We start from the raw sequence: 14,400 nt of genomic DNA, 5'->3' as shown, positions 1-14,400 counted from the left end.
TGGTGAAAAAAAACAGTTGAGGTGTTAATGATCCTTTTTGCTGGATGTAAAACAAAGCATCTTTAACCACTGTTCATTATCCCCAGCTGCTCTTACCAAGGCTTTGAAGGGGGAATTATGCTCCAGGCATCTACTAGTGGTAAAGGAAACAGTCATTCTTATATAATCCAGTCATCACTCCAGCCTTTCCCCTCTATACCTCTTACACCCACAGATTTTAAAGCTGTAAAATTCCTGCAAGAAGTAACAGCTTGTGGGAGCAAAATGGTATCTACATCTAAATTGGATTTTAGAATCTTTGTACTTATTATGGCAACAAGTTTTCCTTCCTAGTTCATTTTCTTTTTTCTAATATTAAAATGTTTTTGCATTACCTTAGCACAGTTACTCACTAAGCAGTGGGAAAAAAAGTCACGCATGAGTGTGAGTGGTGAAGGAAAGCTAACCTAAAATCAGAGAAGGGAGAGTTGGTAAGATATTTGGTAAACTTAGGCCCCTAAGAACACCTGTAGCTTTAGCCCTTTTGCCTTGTCTTGCTAAAAATTGGGATGAAATGGAACTGCCTTGATGTTTAAATATGATCCTGTGATTCGAGTGATTTTCTACAGTGGCTGTGGATTGCACTGAGCTAAGCACTCTCTAACCTGGTCTCCTAGCAACAAATGCTAATGAGATGGTAGGCTGTGGCTAAAAGATGCCATCCATTACCTAGGGAAAAAAGCAAAATGGACTCAGCATAACAGAGAGATCAAATCGGAAGAGATAGCACCTAATTACCCTGAGTTAACCAACAATAGGCCACAAGCTCGGGGAAATTACAGAGATCTCCTTAATTGATCTCATATAAATATTAAAATAATGGCTTTATAAGCATGTAGTGCTTTATAGTTTAGAATGCATTTCATATAATCCATGTATACTTTCAGTAATCCTTTGAAACTGAGAGCTATTTTTTTAAAATATTTATTTATTTATTTTTGGCTGCATTGGGTCTTCTTTGCTACACGGGCAGGCTTCAGTTGTGGTGAGCGGGCTCTTCGTTGTGGAGCATGGGCTCTAGGCACGTGGGCTTCAGTAGTTGTGGCACGCAGGCTCAGTAGCTGTGGCTCGCAGGCTTAGTTGCTCCACAACATGTGGGATCTTCCCAGACCAGGAATCAAACCCGTGTCCCCTGCATTGGCGGGCAAATTCTTAACCACTGCGCCACCAGGGAAGTCCCTGAAACAGACAGCTATTAACTCCCATTTTTATAGATGAATAAGATGAAACATGGAGAAATAACCTGCTAAAAGTGGAAACAACCCAAATGTCCATCAATTGATGACTGGGTAAATATGGTATAGCCATACAACAGGATATTATTTGGCAATAAAAAGGAACGAAGTACTGAGATGTCACAACATGGACGAACCTTGAAAACATGCTGTGAAAGAAGCTAGTCACAAAAGATCACATATTGTATGATTCCATTTATATGAAATGTCCAAAATGAGAAAATATTCTATGGAAATAAAATAGATTAGTGTTTTCCTAGGGCTGGGTGTTGGGGGAAATGGAGAATGACTGCTAATGGGTATGGAGATTCTTTCTAGGGTAAAGAAAATGTTCTAAAATTTATTATAGAGATGGTTGCACAACTGTGTGAATATACTAAATACCACTGAATTATACACTTAACAGGTGAATTGTATGCTATGTGAGTTATATCTCAAGTTGGTATGTTTTTAAAAGGTTAAAAGGATGTCTTTTTTTTTGGCCATGCCATGTGGCATGCGGGATCTTAATTCCCCAACCAGGGATCAAACCTGTGCCCCCTGCATGGGGAGCATGCAGTCTTCACCACCGGACCGCCAGGGAAGTCCCTAGGATGTCTTAAATACAGATACAGAGCAGGTTCAGCACTGTTGACCTTGGTTAAATCACACTTGTCAGTACAACCCCTGCCTCAGCAGTGTTGGGTTCTCCCCCTGTCTTGGGCTGGAGGCAGTGCTTCAGTTGTGATTAGTAGGGTCAGGCCAATTAATGGTAGCCTACCATCTGGCCAGCAGCATTAGTGGTCTCTGGGAATATCTATTTTGTGGAGATGAATGGACCCAATAAAGTTGGGGGAAAGAGTCACCAGCCCACAAATCCCAGGTAATCATATTAAGGGATCCAGCCTGCTCTGCCTAGTGTTATTACTTTCTCCCTGTGGAAAGAAAGAATATGACACTCCGGGGAACTAAGTCTGTCGTTTACCCAGTCAGTCAGCACTTAGTGAGCACCCACAGTGTGCAGAGCTAATGCAGGGCCAGGATTTTTTTTTTTAATAGAAAAGTTCTTCCCTCGAGGGATCTGCAAGATGAATGAAGACATTCTGTCTGCCCTCTGGGAGCCCTCGAACTGCTGGGGGAGAGATTCTCAGGTTTCAGGGGTCTCCTAATCTGTTGGGGAAATGAGATTAACTGCCCAATTTAAGGACACAAAGATAAGGGACATCATCTCGCAGACTGAAGACATGAGGGCTATGGGACCTGAGTGTTAATTAAGATGTGAGCAAAGCCCAAGTTAATGATGTCTTATAAGAATGTGCTTTGGAAGAGGTTGAGGGACAAAAATGGCAGACCAAAATGGGGAGGGTATCCTGAGGGTCTCTACAAAGGCGGAGAGAGAAGCAGCTCCAGAATGCAAAGAACTTTTAAGCAAAAGTACTAGCATATAAAAAGAAAAGTTTCTGTCCTGAAGGACACTACAGTCTAGTTGAATCACATCTAACAAGCTCATTTGAGTTCAAAAGGGACAGGAGGGAGGGTGGCGGAAGGGTGTCAGTTTTAAGAATATAGGAGTGTCTCAGAGCCCCAGGCTTAAGATTCCCAGCCCTCAGGGCCAGAGTGCTAGGTGACACGCAGACATCATCCCTTGCCTTTTGTTATCCTGATTCTTTGCCTCCCAGACTGCTTGATGTAAAATGGTTGCTGCTTATCTGAGTTTTTAGGCTACTCTGCTTTAAAAAAAAAAAAAAAAAGTTTTGAAAGGAAAGGATGGGAATCTCAGTCCAACTCTAGATTCCCTGAGGGAGGGACTTGTTCGGCCCTGCTAGGGTGAACCAATGCACTCACTCCTTGTTCAATCAACTGTGGCCAGAATGTGCGGTCACCCTGCACCAACCTGGCTGCTCTGAGTCACTGCAAGGATGGGATGGGGGGTGCATGGGGAGAGGAAAATACCAGAGAAGATGGTGTGAGCTGAGCATACAACAGATAATTGCAATAACTTATAACAAATGCTGCGGGTGGGAGGATGGGGTTCGAATCTGATTAAAAGATGAGTGGCCTTTAGGTGGAGAAAACCGGGGAGGATGCCATAATAAAGCACAGGATGGGGACTTCCCTGGTGGTCCAGTGGTTAAGACTCTGCACTCCCAATGCAGGGGGCCCAGGTTCGATCCCTGGTCAGGGAACTAGATCCTGCATGCTGCAACTAAAAGAGCCCGCATGCCACAGCTAAAGATCCCACATGCCACAACGAAGGTCCTGCACGTGGCAACGAAGATCCCGCGTGCCACAGCTAAGACCCAGCACAGCCAAATAAATAAATATATATATATATTTTTGAAAAAGGCAAAGGATGGAATACTACCCATCAATAAAAAGGAACAAACCTGGCACATGCAATAACTTGACTGAAATCTCCACAGAATTAAGCTAAATTTGAAAGCATTTTAAATTACATACTATATATTCTGTTCATTTAACGCTCTTGAAATTTCAAAATTATAGAAATGGAGACTAGGCTACTGATGCTAGGGGTTAGGTAGAAGGGAGGTGGGGGTGTGAGGGCTATGTGAGGAAGGGGTCCTTGTGCTGTATCTTGACTCTGGTGGTGGATCCACAAACCTACATGTGATAAAAATGCATTGAACCGGGGCTTCCCTGGTGGCGCAGTGGTTGAGAATCTGCCTGCTAGTGCAGGGGACACGGGTTCGAGCCCTGGTCTGGGAAGATCCCACATGCCGCAGAGCGGCTGGGCCCGTGGGCCACAACTACTGAGCCTGAGCGTCTGGAGCCTGTGCCCCGCAACGGGAGGGGCCGCGATGGTGAAGGGCCCGCGCACCGCGATGAAGAGCGGTCCCCGCACCGCGACGAAGAGTGGCCCCCACTTGCCGCAACTAGAGAAAGCCCTCGCACGAACCGAAGACCCAGCACAGCCAAAAATAAATAAATAAAATTAAAAAAAAAAAATGCATTGAACCAACTATGTAATGAGAACCAGAAAAATGGGAAATTGAATAAGGTAGGTGAATTGCATCAATGTTGATATCCTGGTTGTGATATTGTACTAAGGTTTTGCAAGATGTTACCACTGAGGGAAGCTGCATTAAAAGGTGCACGTGATCTCTCTATTATTTCTTACAATTGTACATGAATCTACAGTTACCACAAAATTAAAGGTTTATTTTCTAAAAAAGAGCAGGAGCTTCAAAAAGCAGGTCATGACAAGGAAATTGCAACAATCCGTGTGATGAGAGCACAGCGTTCCTATTGGGGCAGAGTGAGAAAGGAGGCTGGAAAGAAGGTTAAATCAAGCCTGGGAAAGGCCTTGTATACCATCCTGAATGGAATAATCCATCCTGAATGGAATAATGGAATAATCTGGACTTGGTCCTATTAAAGGCAGTAGAGAGCTTTTGAGGTCTCTTAATAGGGGAGTGATGTAGTCAAACTTATATTCTAGAATGATCCCTGTGGTTCTAGGTTGTGGAAGCACTGTGGAGAATGGATTGGGTGTAGGGATAATAATCAGGGGAAGCCTGGAGGAAGGGAGACCAGTTAGGAGACCACTACAGTGGTTCAAGAGAGCGCAGGAGGGCCCGGACCAGACAGTGGAGATGCAGAAGGGAGGGAAAACCAGAGCTATTTAGGAGTTGAAGTCAACAGGACTTTTGTGATCAATTAGGTGCTGAAGAATGAGGTTATATTAATTTCCATAACAACACTAACTGGGTGCCTTAAAGCAACAGAAAGTTATTCTTTCACAGTGGCAGACTCTGGAGGCTCTTAGAAGTTCAAGGTGTTGGCAGGACCACACTCCCTCCCGAGGCTGTAGGGGACAGTCTGTTCTTTGAGTGGCTGTTGGCATCCCTTGGCTTGCAGCGTCATGCCAGTCTCTGCCTCCGTGGTCACAATGCCTCCTCTTCTCAGTGTGTCTTCTCCTCCATGTGTCCCTTAAGGGCACTCCTCATTGGATTTAGTACCCACCTAGATAATCCAAGATAAGCTCCTCTCAGGATCCTTAATCACATCTTTCTTCTTATAAGGCAGTGTACTTTATCCATCTAAGGTAGTAATTATAAGACGTGGTCATCTCTTTTCAACCTGCTACAGAGAGGTAGGGAAGAATAGATGATAACTAGGATTCTGACCCAGGCCACCAAGACAGATGATACAGAAGGAAGAGCTGCTCTCAGGCAGAGAGTTTAAGTTTTAAGCATATTGAATCTGAGGGGCTTGTAGGGATAGACAGTAGGTGATTGGAGAAATGTTTCTGCAAGAAGATGGGTTGGGGGACTTCCCTGGTGGTCCAGTGGTTAAGAATCCGCCTTCCAATGCAGGGGACATGGGTTCGATCCCTACAGAGAGGTAGGGAAGAATAGATGATAACTAGGATTCTGACCCAGGCCACCAAGACAGATGATACAGAAGGAAGAGCTGCTCTCAGGCAGAGAGTTTAAGTTTTAAGCATATTGAATCTGAGGGGCTTGTAGGGATAGACAGTAGGTGATTGGAGAAATGTTTCTGCAAGAAGATGGGTTGGGGGACTTCCCTGGTGGTCCAGTGGTTAAGAATCCGCCTTCCAATGCAGGGGACATGGGTTCGATCCCTGGTGGGGGAACTAAGATCCCACATGCCACGGGGCAACTAAGCCCGTGCACCACAACTGGAGAGAAGCCCGTGTGCCACAATTAAGACCTGATGCAGGGGCTTCCCTGGTGGTGCAGCGGTTGAGAATCCGCCTGCCAATGCAGGGGACACGGGTTCGAGCCCTGGTCTGGGAAGATCCCACATGCCGCGGAGCAACTGGGCCCGTGAACCACAACTACTGAGCCTGCGCGTCTGGAGCCTGTGCTCCGCAACAAGAGAGGCCACGATAGTGAGAGGCCCGCGCACCTCGATGAACAGTGGCCCTCGCTTGCCGCAACTAGAGAAAGTCCTCGCGCAGAAACAAAGACCCAACACAGCCAAAAAAATAAAATTTAAAAAAAAATTTAAAAAAGACCTGATGCAGCCAAATAAATAAATAAGAAGATGGGTTGGAGCTGCAAGTTGTTACTGACACAGGGCAGTGTAGCTGCAGCCATGGGAATGAGTGTGCTAACCCGAGGGTCAGTCGAGGACAGGCCCTGAGTAACATCAACCTTAGGGGCTAGGCAGCCATCCAAGAAGCAAAAGAAAGCTGCCACCTGAAAGCCAAGCGGTAAAACAGCTTCAGAAAATGAGTTCAATAGTGTCAAATACTAGCAGGTAAATTAGGTGCAAAGGAATCATTAACAAAGGAAAAGAAAAACATATGGAAAGAAGACGTGCAAGTGAAGTATAAGGTGATGGAGGCCTAACTAATTTAGTCAGTTTTAGCTCTATCAATAGCGCTGGAAAGAAACCTTTGATTTCAGGAACTAAACGTTGACAGGCAGATGCGCTTCTTTTCTCTCTTTTTAAAAACCAGTATTTGCTCATTAAAGAACATTTGAGGGGCTTCCCTGGCGGCGCAGTGGTTGAGAATCTGCCTGCCGGTGCAGGGGACACGGGTTCGAGCCCTGGTCTGGGAAGATCCCGCGTGCCACGGAGCAGCTGGGCCCGTGAGCCACGACTGCTGAGCCTGCGCGTCTGGAGCCTGTGCTCTGCAACAGGAGGGGCCGCGATAGTGGGAGGCCCGTGCACCGCGGTGAGGAGTGGCCCCCACTTGCCGCGACTGGAGGGAGCCCTCGCGCAGAAACGAAGACCCAACACAGTCAAAAATTTAAAAAAAAAAAAAAAATTGCTTTGAATATCAACTACTTTACATTAAAAAAAAAAAAAAAAGAACATTTGAAATGCATGAAATAGAAATAAAATATAGTTCCATCAAGCAATCACTATTAACATTTTGATCCAGTTCTTCCTATGCACAGGTGACCTTAAAAAAAAAAAACGTTTAAGTATTTATACGTGTGTGCTCACGTGTGTGCATAGCCACCTGACTTGATTCCAAACAAGGATCCTTCTCTAAATCCTCCTGGAGGATCTGTCTCCAGGTAGGGAGACTGAGTTCTGGACCTTGGTGAGGCTCCCCCAGGGCGAGCTGCAGGACCCTCGGCCTCCCAACCTGGGCCATCTTCCTGCACCTCCTCCCGCAGAAGCTGCTGCACTGGTTTGGCCTGGACAAACACCAGGCACTTTTCTCTGGGTCAGTATTTCACATCCGTTGTCAGAGGCTAATCCTTCCTCAACATCTGCTCCCTGGGATGTTGTTCTCTGCCCCGCTACCTCTGATACCACCTGGTCTCTCTACAAGCCCCCGAGGCAGAGGTGCTTTCTCCACCTTACTGCTTCTTGGTGTTGATCCTCCTCTCCTTTTTGAATCCTATACCCTTTGCCTGAGCCAATAATCTCCCGCCGATTAGTAGAAGAAGGCCCCTCCATCTGGAAGCCTTCTCTGATTACTGAACACACAGGTGCCTGGTAGATGCTTGTTGCCTCCTATTGAATTCGGTGACCCCTGCCTAGTCTTCAGCCAGCACAATCTAGTCCCTAGAGTGTGCCATCCCCTCCGTGCTTTTGTAGTGAAATGGTCGATTCCCCAAGTCAATTCCCCAGAATCTGCCAGGGGGCCCAGAACACATTCTGACCAAATGTCTGGCTTGCCACCATGTGCTTCCTGACTGCTGCTTCCTGCTGTCAGTCTGTGGGAGCCCGGAGGACACACTTTTATTTGAACAGCATCTCAAAATAGGGATGAGAAAACCAACACAAAAGTGTGACAAAATATACTGCAGAGAGTAACTAGAAATTCTTTCCAATATTTGTGTTTTGCTCCCCACCACTGGCTGGAAAAGGCATTTTCCAATTGCATTTCTTTTGATTTATGCCTGGCTTGTTCCTCTAATCAGCTCCCAAGAAAAGGGACAGACTCTCTTCTCTGTTCCTTCCCCTCAGTGCAAATCTCTGACCTCAGGAGTCATCACCTATTATATTATTTAAATCCAAGATACATTGAGTGTTTACTACCAGTTAAGTGCTCTTGTCATCCCCTTTTATAGAGGAGGGAGCCAGGGCTTAGTGAGGGTGAGGACTTGACGAGGGTGGCACAGCTGCAGGAGGCCAAGCTGGACCAGGGTTTAGGTTTGTAACACAGAATCCTGCTGTGGGGGAATGGGCGGGGTGGGTGTGGCGCCTGAGGCCAACTTCCTGTCACCCACCCATTCTGCCCTCTCTGCAATAAAGTTCATAGTTCAGGAAATCCCCTGCAAGTGACAATGACTCTGAAAATTCCCTGAAGATAAAAACTGCTTGGCCGGGGCCCCACTCACCACTTGCCATCCCTTCAGCTGACGCTTAGTAACTCTTCCTTTGCCAGTAGTCAGGCTTTCCAGCTACCTTCAAGTCAGGAAAAATTCTCTTAAAGAGGCCCTAGTGACATCCAGGCCCAGATTCAGGCCCATCCCCCATTATGGAGGACCCATCCCTGCCACCCCACCCAACCCACTATCCCTTCCTTCCTTTCTTCCTTCTGGGAGTTTTTGCAGCTCAGCTCTCACTCAGCCAAAGGGAAGCAACTGCTAATGTTAAGCAGTAAGGAGACTTAGGTAGGGGCCCAGGAGGCACTTTTTAAACAGAAATTTACTCAGGTTCAGGAAACAGCTATAAAGGGCATCTTGGCAATGCGGGCGCTCCATGTCCTGGTTGTAAACCCCAGGCAGTGCCATACAGAGTGTCTGTTTATCAGTTGTCGTGGATTCAGGGAGCCCACATACCTGCCCATCACCAGGGCATCCCCAGGCCCTGCCTCCAGAAATGACCACCCCTGAGTTGAAATCCACTCTTGGAAAGAAACTGAGGAGGAGATTTTACAAGTTTCTTAGGCTTCACACCCTTTGTTGTTAGGAAATTCTTTCTATAGCCAACTTCAGTCCCTGTTAATATATTCTGAACAATAGAATTGTTTTTGTTGTTGTCCCCCATTTAATTTGAATAAAATAATAGGCATTGAATGTTTGTATGACAAGCATTGTATTAAGCACTTTGTACTTGGTCATTTTAATTCCCACAAAAAGCCATTAATCATTACTGTATAAACAGTTAATGAGTAAAGGTATCATTAATATACCCATTTTACTGATGGGGCACCAAGACTTAGGTTGAGTAAATTACCCAACATCGTACAATAACAGAGTAGGGATTTGAATTCAGATAGTCCCAACTTCAGGGCCCATGTGCTTAATTAATTATTAATGCTCTGTGTCTCCCTACAATTTTCCTTTCCCCAAATGGGATCGTTCCACCTGCATATACCTGACCACAATATTTCCCCTTGAGGCAGGCAACCTAGAACTGCTCCCAAAGGCCCTGAATAGAGTCATATTAGGGACCAGGGCCATGGAAGCTTTCCATTCCATCTCCTAATTCAATCTCTGACCACTTCCACACCAGCCTTTCCCCTGTATGGCCCCATCTTGTTAATATCCTTCTCAACAAAGTGGTTCCTGCGCCTAACTGGAGGACTGTGTGAGCCCTTCAGGAAAGCTCCGACAGACCAGTAGCCCTGGTCACCAGGGGAAAATGAACCCCTCTTTGCAAAGTATTTGCTAATTAAAAATTACTTCAGAGCTTCCCTGGTGGCGCAGTGGTTGAGAATCTGCCTGCCAATGCAGGGGACACGGGTTCGAGCCCGGGTCTGGGAAGATCCCACATGCCGCGGAGCAACAGGGCCCGTGAGCCACAATTACTGAGCTTGCGCGTCTGGAGCCTGTGTTCCGCAACAAGAGAGGCCGCGACAGTGAGAGGCCTGCGCACCGCGATGAAGAGTGGCCCCCCCTTGCCACAACTAGAGAAAGCCCTCGCACAGAAACGAAGACCCAACACAGCCATAAAAATAAATAAATTAAAAAAACAAAAAACAAAAAAAACCCAGTGCAGCTCTGGAGGTCTCAATCATTAGACAAATCTAAAAAAAAAAAAAAAAAATTACTTCAACAAAATGCCATAAGGAAAAGATACCTGGGGAGGCATTATGTTCTCAGTAGTTTTGGTAGGAACTCAGCATTGAATTCCAACTGAGGAAACAGCAGAGAAAAACACTGTGATCAGCTCCTGTGGCTGGGTTCTCCCTCACACATCACATAGATCACTACATCCCTCCCTCTTATTCTCTACCCCACTGGGCCTGTCACTGCCCCAGCCCCATACCTTGTGACCCCATAGAGTAGGCAGGCTTGTGGTAAAGAGCCCAGACTCTGGAACCAGACAGCCTGGCAGCCACCTTCAGCAAGTTACTTAGGCTCTCTTGGCCTTGGTTTCCCCATTTATGAATGGCAATGATGACTACATCCTCTACTTCAGCTAAATGAGTTAAAACGTGCAAAGCAGCTAGAACAGGGTCTGACACATTGACTGGAAGCACTCAATAAATGTTCCACTCTTCCATGTAATTCATAGCCCTGTAAAACTGGGCAGGCCACTTTGAAAGAGGGCATGATGTAGTGATTAAGAGCACTTGGTTTGAAGTCAGATAACCTTGCCCTTGAATCCTAACTTTCAACAACTTATTTAACCTCTCTGAACCTCAGTTTCCCTATTTGTAAAATGAACCTAATAACATCTACCTCTCATTAGGATTGTTGAGAGGATTAAATGAGACAATATATGTAAGGGGCTTAGCACAGGGTCTGGATGGAAGTAAGCACTCAATAATTGGCCCTTGTTACTATTATTATTAACTCTCTGAACTTCAGCCCCTTCATGTGTGACTTGGAGACACCACTGCCCTATGAATTCTGTGAAGCCTGAAGGACATGTCATCTAGTTTCCCCTCCACTCTCTCCTGCTCTTTTAGGATGTTCCAACTACTGCCTGTGTGACACTCACTCACCTGTCAAAGCCAACTCAAAATACTGCCTCTTCCCAGAAGCCTTCCTGGGTCCCTACCTAGTGCTTTAGAGCCCCTGACTGGTTCTGACTTGAATTCAGAGTCACTTGGTCCCGTTCTTGTCTCCTGCCCATTCTACCCTCTGAGCCAGAAGCCCCAGGGGACAGAACCCCTTCCTATTCAATATCTTCCCAGTGGAGAAGCTTAAACCACCCCTCTGCCATCTTACCTTGAGACCAAGAAAGATGGTGGCTGAGGTCAGCCTTTGTTACTGACCAGGCCTGGGTAGGCATGGCTCCAGAGCCCCCAGCAGGAAGTGGGGAGGCAGATGTGGGTGTGCGAGCCTTCAGCCTCAGACTCATTGGGTAGCTGAGCTAAAGAGCAGGGCGCTGAGCCCTCTGGTGGGGAGTCTGGGCTTCCAAGTAACATTCCATTCCGCTTCCTCCCTCCCAGGGCCTTTTCAAGGGCACCAAGGGCACTCAATGCTTTAGGACCGCCCACATAATGACAAAAACTAAGATGCACTCACATGCCACATGAAATGTCATTTATACATAAACTATGTACAAGTGGAGCTGCAGTAAATTGGTTGGCGTTTTTGTCTTATAGCCATTTATTTAAATATGAATTTTCATTTTGCAATTTTCTTTGTTCATTTTGAAACCAAAAACTTTTTTCCATCTTTCAACCATAGTCCCCAGGCCCTAAGCCTGTGTCTAAGGTATGGGCTGGCCGTGCCTGGTTAGAATCCCAAATCCCAGTGCTTGTCAATTCCTGAGCCCATCTGGACCACCCGACCATATCTATCCACCCACCTATCTATCATCTATGTAACATCTATCTACCTACCTATCTATCTATCCATCATCATCCATGTAGGCTGCCTAAAGTAATAAAGGCAACTGGACAGAGGGTAGAAAAGCCGCATGTGGTGTGAGACTGCCCTCTAGAGGTTGCTCCAGGAAGGTGCAGGTGGGGAGCCCCCTCTGCCATCAGGCTGAGATCAACCCCACCATTCACTCACTGACATTTATTGAGCGCCTACCTATACCAGGAGTCCTGTACGCACTTTGGGAACAAAGGGTAATAGACAGGAATAAAGTTCATCCCTGTCATCTGGGAGGTCACCATTTTGTAGCAGTGACTACAAACACAAACACAATTACAATTCAGTGCAATGACTACTGTAATATATGTGTGTACCAAGTTGCATGGGAGCACAGGGGGGATGTGAATAAGTCTGGGACACTAGGGGAAGTGTCACCACAGGGGAAGTGACATTTTACTAAGCATTTTCCAGGCAGTGCTAGAGAGGAAAGACATTCTGGGCAGAGGGAACCGCATGAGCAAAGGCAATGCACTGTAGAAGTGTGAGCTTGTTGGGGGGCAGTGAGAGGTGCCGTGCAGCTGGAGTGTGCATAGCATGGAACAGTGCAAGACCCGCCTAGAGAGGCAGGTGGCGCCAGATGGTGACGCAACTCCCGTTTGAAAAACAGGGACGTGCTACTCTGACCGGGACCCTGTGCCCAGCAAGAGGGAGGAATGTCTCTCCATTCCCATGGGTTTGGTTAAGGTCTTGCATTGGCCTCCTTGTTTCTCCCCTGCCCCTCACATCACTACCTAAGGATGCTTGTAAATCACAGTCAGGTTGCTCCTGACTTCTGCCTGCTTAAACCTCTCCATTGGCACATCAACAGGCACAGGGCAAAGGCCAGACTCCCAGCCTCACATATAAGGGCGTGAGTTTGGGGCTCTTTCAAGAAGAAGGTTCTTTACATAATGGGGGTTTATTACGAGGCCACACGAGGAAGGCAGGAGGACAGGAGTCTCAGCCGCCAAACAACCAGGCCGTGCAGTGACTGGAAGGCGACAGAGCAATCCCGAAGGCGGCAGTGCAGCTGTGAGGGAGACGGTCCTTTACTGGCAAGCGTGACACATTCCTACAAAAGTGTATGAGAGCGATATGTCTGAAAGCTGAACAATAGATTCGTGTGTTAGAGGAAAGAAAGTCCTGGCCCCGGAAGCAAAACAAAAAAATATCTCAAAATACCTAAACATGGTCCAGAAGCAGAATAAAATAGTGACTAAGAGTATTGGTCCTGGCACCAGGCTGCCTGGCTGCATCACTTATTACCTATGAGATTCTGGGGAAATTAATTAATTGACTGCTCTCTGCCTCAGTTTCCTTTCTATACTAGTGCCCATTTCATACATTTTTGTGCAGATTACAAGTTTCACACATGTCCTGTGTTTGAAATAGAGTGTCCACATAGGAGCCACTCAATAAACATTCTCTATTATGATTCATGCAGGCCTTGGGGCAGAGAGGCCTAATTACCCCCTGAAGTACTACTCTCCACTACCTAGTCTCCCTTTCTTCTGGTTGGTAATGGAAACCCCACCCTCAAGGATAAGTGGTAGTCCAGCCAGAGACCAGATTTCATCACCCTCCTTGCAGCCCGGTGTGGCCATGTGACCGAGTTCTGGCCAATAGGAGGCAAACAGTACTGAGGTGCCCAACTTCTGGATCCCGTCCTTAGAAGGAGAAAAGGTGCTTGCCCTTCACGTCTCCCCTTCCTGCTGATGAGAAGTGGCTTAGACACAGAGATGGAAGCACATGTTGAAGATGGCAGAGGCACTCCAAAAGCCCCAGGCTGCTCACCTCTTACTGCTACATGAGAAAGAATTGATCTTCTGTCTTACCTAAGCCACTGTATTAGGGGCCTCTTTGTTACAGCAGTTTAGTGTGTACCTTTAATGAATGCAGTATCTTTTTCTAAAGTAATCCTTCCCTGTTAGAATAGTGGGCAAGAGGCACAAAGAGATAGTTTACTCACATACATCAGAAAAAAAATCTAAAAATGCCCTTTAAATAGATGAAAATATGCTCAATTTTACTCATGAAGAAGAGAAATGCAGGGCTTCCCTGGTGGCGCAGTGGTTAAGAATCTGCCTGCCAATGAAGGAGACACAGGTTAAATCCCTGGCCCGGGAAGATCCCACATGCCGTGGAGCAACTATGCCCATGTGCCACAACTACTGAGCCTGCGCTCTAGAGCCTGCGAGCCACAACTACTGAAGCCCGTGTGCCTAGAGCCCGTGCTCCACAACAAGAGAAGCCACGATAACGAGAAGCCCATGCACCGCAATGAAGAGTAGCCCCTGCTCGCCGCAACGAGAAAAAGCCCACGCACAGCAACAAAGACCCAACACAGCCAAAAATAAAAACAAATAAATAAATAAACTTAAAAAATAATAATAAAAAAATTTTTAAAACAAGAAGAGAAATGCAAATTAAAA

At 46.4% G+C, this 14,400-nt stretch overlaps 1 non-coding gene across 1 annotated transcript; it reads left to right on the top strand.

Annotated features, from left to right (window-relative positions):
* The first annotated feature begins 3,366 nt into the window (after positions 1-3,366).
* Positions 3,367-3,439, top strand: TRNAG-CCC. Its single transcript has one exon. It is a non-coding gene; the product is annotated as a tRNA-Gly (tRNA).
* The last annotated feature ends 10,961 nt before the right edge of the window (positions 3,440-14,400 follow it).

This window comes from Balaenoptera musculus, chromosome 20 (assembly GCF_009873245.2).
Source record: "Balaenoptera musculus isolate JJ_BM4_2016_0621 chromosome 20, mBalMus1.pri.v3, whole genome shotgun sequence".
NCBI lineage: Eukaryota > Metazoa > Chordata > Mammalia > Artiodactyla > Balaenopteridae > Balaenoptera > Balaenoptera musculus.
This window is presented reverse-complemented; position numbering and strand designations above follow the sequence as displayed.